This window comes from Nycticebus coucang, chromosome 15, assembly GCF_027406575.1.
Source record: "Nycticebus coucang isolate mNycCou1 chromosome 15, mNycCou1.pri, whole genome shotgun sequence".
NCBI lineage: Eukaryota > Metazoa > Chordata > Mammalia > Primates > Lorisidae > Nycticebus > Nycticebus coucang.
Window position 1 is genome coordinate 50,419,441 of NC_069794.1, and position 5,665 is coordinate 50,425,105.

Here is a 5,665-nt window from a genome sequence, read left to right on the forward strand (position 1 = left end):
GAAGAGATCAAACTTTCGCTCTTCGCGGATGATATGATAGTATATCTGGAAAACACTAGGGACTCTACTACAAAACTCTTAGAAGTGATCAAGGAATACAGCAGCATCTCAGGTTACAAAATCAACATTCATAAATTGGTAGCCTTTATATATACCAACAACAGTCAAGTTGAAAAAACAGTTAAGGACTCTATCCCATTCACAGTAGTGACAAAGAAGATGAAATATTTGGGAATTTATCTAACAAAGGACGTGAAAGATCTCTATAAAGAGAACTATGAAACTCTAAGAAAAGAAATAGCTGAAAATAGGGCGGCGCCTGTGGCTCAGTTGGTAGGGCGCCGGCCCCATATACCGAGGGTGGCGGGTTCAAACCCAGCCCCGGCCAAACTGCAACCAAAAAATAGCCGTGCGTTGTGGCGGGCGCCTGTGGTCCCAGCTACTTGGGAGGCTGAGGCAAGAGAATCGCTTAAGCCCAGGAGTTGGAGGTTGCTGTGAGCTGTGTGAGGCCACGGCACTCTACTGAGGGCCATAAAGTGAGACTCTGTCTCTACAAAAAAAAAAAAAAAAGAAAGAAATAGCTGAAAATATTAACAAATGGAAAAACATACTATGCTCATGACTGGGAAGAATCAACATTGTTAACATGTCTATGCTACCCAAAACAATACATAATTTCAATGCAATCCCTATTAAAGTTCCACTGTCATACTTTAAAGATCTTGAAAAAAAAATACTTCGTTTTATATGGAATCATAAAAAACCTTGTATAGCCAAGACATTACTCAGAAATAAAAACAAAGCAGGAGGAATTACGCTACCAGACCTCAGACTATACTACAAATCAATAGTGATCAAAACAGCATGGTATTGGCACAAAAACAGAGAAGTAGATGTCTGGAACAGAATAGAGAACCAAGAGATGAATCCAGCTACTTACCGTTATTTGATCTTTGACAAGCCATTTAAAAACATTCAGTGGGGAAAAGATTCCCTATTTAACAAATGGTGCTGGGTGAACTGGCTGGCAACCTGTAGAAGACTGAAACTGGACCCACACCTTTCACCATTAACTAAGATAGACTCTCACTGGGTCAAAGATTTAAACTTAACACATGAAACTATAAAAATACTAGAGGAGAGTGCAGGGAAAACCCTTGAAGAAATCGGGCTGGGTGAGCATTTTATGAGGAGGACCCCCCGGGCAATTGAAGCAGTATCAAAAATACACTACTGGGACTTGATCAAACTAAAAAGCTTCTGCACAGCTAAGAACACAGTAAGCAGAGCAAGCAGACAGCCCTCAGAATGGGAGAAGATATTTGCAGGGTATATCTCTGACAAAGGTTTAATAACCAGAATCCACAGAGAACTCAAACGCATCAGCAAGAAAAAAACAAGGGATCCCATCGCAGGCTGGGCAAGGGATTTGAAGAGAAACTTCTCTGAAGAAGACAGGCGCGTGGTCTTCAGACATATGAAAAAATGCTCATCATCTTTAATCATCAGAGAAATGCAAATCAAAACTACTTTGAGATACCATCTAACTCCAGTGAGACTAGCCTAGATCACAAAATCCCAAGACCAGAGATGTTGGCGCGGATGTGGAGAAAAGGGAACACTTTGCACTGCTAGTGGGAATGCAAATTAATACATTCCTTTTGGAAAGAGATATGGAGAACACTCAGAGATCTAAAAATAGATCTGCCATTCAATCCTGTAATCCCTCTACTGGGTATATACCCAGAAGACCAAAAAGCACATCATAACAAAGATATTTGTACCAGAATGTTTATTGCAGCTCAATTCATAATTGCTAAGTCATGGAAGAAGCCCAAGTGCCCATGATCCATGAATGGATTCATAAATTGTGGTACATGTATACCATGGAATATTATGCAGCCTTAAAGAAAGATGGAGACTTTACCTCTTTCATGTTTACATGGATGGAGCTGGAACATATTCTTCTTAGTAAAGTATCTCAAGAATGGAAGAAAAAGTACCCAATGTACTCAGCCCTACTATGAAACTAATTTAGGGTTTTCATATGAAAGCTATAACCCAGTTACAACCTAAGAATAGGGGGAAGGGGGAAAGGGAGGGGAGGGAAAGGGGAGGTGGGTAGAGGGAAGGGGATTGTTGGGATTACACCAGTAGTGCATCTTACAAGGTTATATGTGAAACTTGGTAAATGGTCTGTGAAGCTAGTGAATGATGCCCCATAATCATATCAATGTACACAGCTATGATTTAATAACAACATAAAAAAATGTTTGCCTTGTAATTACTTACATACAGAATGTCTACAAAGCTCCTAAGGGAAAAACTCATAAGAAAAAAATGCATCAATGCTGGAGAAATGTCAATGTAATAAAAGTCGCTTCAATACCCTCTTGTAAATAAATCCTGCTCCTTTGATTCACTATGACTTAATAATGTTATTTACAAACACGTGTAACAAAAAAAAATTCCATATTCTAATCTCCAAAATAGTAAAAGAATGTTTATTATAGGTTATTGTTTTATTTTAATTTCAAAATATTAAAGGGGTACGAATGTTTTTGTTACATGAATACCCCATATAAACATAATGCTTTAAGTCAGAGCTTTTAGCACATTTGTCACCAGAATAGTGTTCATTCTGCCTAATAGGAAAGTTTTATTTTTCTCTCCATCCACCCTCCCCCTTTCTTTTTTCAATCCTTTCTATCTCTTTGTGCCTATGTGTGTGCAACAGTTAGCTCCCAATTATTAGTGAGGACATGTGGTGTTTGTTTTTCCATTCCTGAGACACTTCCCTTAAGATAATGGTCTCCAGTTTCATCCACGTTGCTGCCAAAGACACTATTTCATTCTTTAATACAAATGAGTATATATATATGTGTACCACATTTTTTAATCCACTCATGAATTGATGGGCCCTTAGGTTGATTCCACATCTTTACAATTGTGCATTGTACTGCAATAAACATTCAGATTCAAGTGTATATTTTATATGTAATTTCTTTTTCTTTGAGTAGATACCTAGTAGCAGGATTGCTGGATTGGTTGGGAGATCTTTTATTTCCTTGAGGAATCTCCATACTGTTTTCCATAGGGTATGTGCTAATTTGCAGTCCCACCAGTATATAAGTGTGCCTTTCTCTCTGCATCTATTTCAGTATTTACTGCCTTTTGATTTTTTTTTTTTTTTTTTTGTAGAGACAGAGTCTCACTTTATGGCCCTTGGTAGATGCCTTTTGATTTTTACTAACAGCCATTCTAGCAGGTTTAAGGTGGTATTTCATTATGGTTTTAATTTGCATTTCACTGACAATTAGTGATGTTGAGCATTTTTCATGTTTGTTGGCCATTTGTCTATCTTCTTTTGAAAAAAGTTCTATTCATATCTTTGCCCACTTTGTAAAGGGCTTGTTATCTTTTTTCTTGCTGATTTGTTTGAGTTCTACAAGCAGAAAAATGAAACAAGACCCCTATCTTTTGCCATATACAAAAATTAATTCAAGATGAAAAAAATTAAGATAAAAACAAATTATTTCAGGTAAAGCTTGAAACCATAAAAATTCTAGAAGAAAGGGGGCCTTCTGGGTAAAAGATGAACATCCATGATCTCTTTTGTCGGCTCGGAACCGGGGCTAAATTTGACGTGAGATGCTTCTCGGCAGTTGCAGCCAGATTCCAGATAGGAAAAAGGAAGTATGACTTTGATTCTTCAGAGGTGCTGCAGGGATTGGACTTTTTTGGAAACAAGAAGTCTTTCCCAGGTGAGTGTAGAGCATCACAAACATGTCAGGAGCTCCAAAATGAAGAGAAAAAAAGAAGAGAACCTAACTGAAAGGAAGAGGGAGCAAAACAGGAAGAAGAAGAAGAAGATAACTTCAGAAATTATTTCTGAAGAAGAAGGTACTACTATACAGTGGATGTCATCTGTGGATGCAAAGATTGAAGATAAAAAAAAGTGAAAGGAGAAAATAAACTAACATCAGAAAAATTGGAGCATCTCAGAGAGGAAAAGATAAACTTCTTCCGGAATAAGCACAAAATTCAAATCCAATGAACTGATCTTCCTGACCCAATTACTACATTTCAGCAACTTGATCAGGAATATAAAATTAATTCTAGGCTGCTTCAAAATATTCTAGATTCAGGCTTCCAAATGCCTACCCCAATCCAAATGCAAGCTATTCCAGTTATGTTGCATGGTCAGAAACTTCTGGCTTCTGCTCCTACTGGAAAAACTTTGGCTTTTAGTATTCCTATTTTAATGCAGCTAAAACAACCTGCAAATAAAGGTTTCAGAGCCCTGATTATATCACCAACATGAGAACTTGCCAGCCAGATTCACTGAGAGTTAATAAAAATCTCTGAGGGGACAGGATTCAGGATACACATCATCCACAAAGCGGCAGTTGCAGCCAAGAAATTTGGACCTAAATCATCTAAAAAGTTTGATATTCTTGTAACTACTCCAAATCGACTGATTTATTTATTAAAGTAAGATCCACCAGGAATAGACCTAATAAGTGTTGAATGGCTGGTAGTAGATGAGTCAGACAAACTATTTGAAGATGGCAAAATTGGGGTTAGAGACCAGCTGGCTTCCATTTTTCTGGCCTGCACATCTCACAAGGTCAGAAGAGCTATGTTCAGTGCAACTTTTGCCTGTGATGTTGAACAGTGATGCAAACTCAACCTGGACAATGTCATTACTGTATCCATTGGAGCAAGAAATTCTGCAGTAGAAATTGTAGAGCCAGAGCTTCTCTTTGTTGGGTCTGAGACTGGAAAACTTCTGGCCATGAGAGAACTTGTTAAAAAGGGTTTCAATCCACCTGTTCTTGTTTTTGTTCAGTCCATTAAAAGAGCCAAAGAACTTTTTCATGAGCTCATATATGAAGGTATTAATGTGGATGTTATTCATGCAGAGAGAACACAGCAACAGAGATAACACAGTCCACAGCTTCAGAGCAGGAAAAATCTGGGTTCTTATTTGTATAGCTTTGCTAGCAAGAGGGGTTGATATAAAAGGTGAACTTGGTGATCAACTATGACTTCCCAAACCAACTCAGTGGAATATATCCACAGGATAGGTCAAACTGGAAGAGCCGGGCATAAGGGAAAAGCTATTACATTTTTCACTGAAGATGATAAACCATTATTAAGAAGTGTTGCCAGTGTTATACAACAGGCTGGGTGTCCTGTACCAGAATACATAAAAGGCTTCCAAAAACTACTAAGCAAAGAAAAGAAAAAGATGATTAAGAAGCCATTGGAAATGGAGAGCATTAGTATGACTCCAAAATATTTCTTGGAAAAAGCTAAGGATAAATGGAAAAAGGTCAGTAGTCAGAATAACAAGAAGAAAGTAGTTCTTGAAGATAGAAATTAAAAACAGACTTTTTAAAAGAGTACCCCAGAAATATAATTTTATGATCCCAGTATGAAAGTTACTGTCATGGATTATTTCAAGTCTTACAGTCCACTTACACCAAGCATTCTTGAATCAACTACAAGCACATGGGACTGGTGAAGAATGATTCTAAATAATCAGTGCATCATGTCAAATTTCAATTTATAGGCGACTTTTAAATTATTATATAATGGAAGTAACATTCATTGACATTTCTGTGATTTGGATCCAGAGAGATACTTCTTATAGAAGAAC

At 37.5% G+C, this 5,665-nt stretch overlaps 1 pseudogene; it reads left to right on the plus strand.

Annotated features, from left to right (window-relative positions):
• Nucleotides 1-3,595: 3,595 nt before the first annotated feature.
• LOC128566809 (probable ATP-dependent RNA helicase DDX52) lies at nucleotides 3,596-5,389 on the plus strand (annotated as a pseudogene).
• Nucleotides 5,390-5,665: the final 276 nt, after the last annotated feature.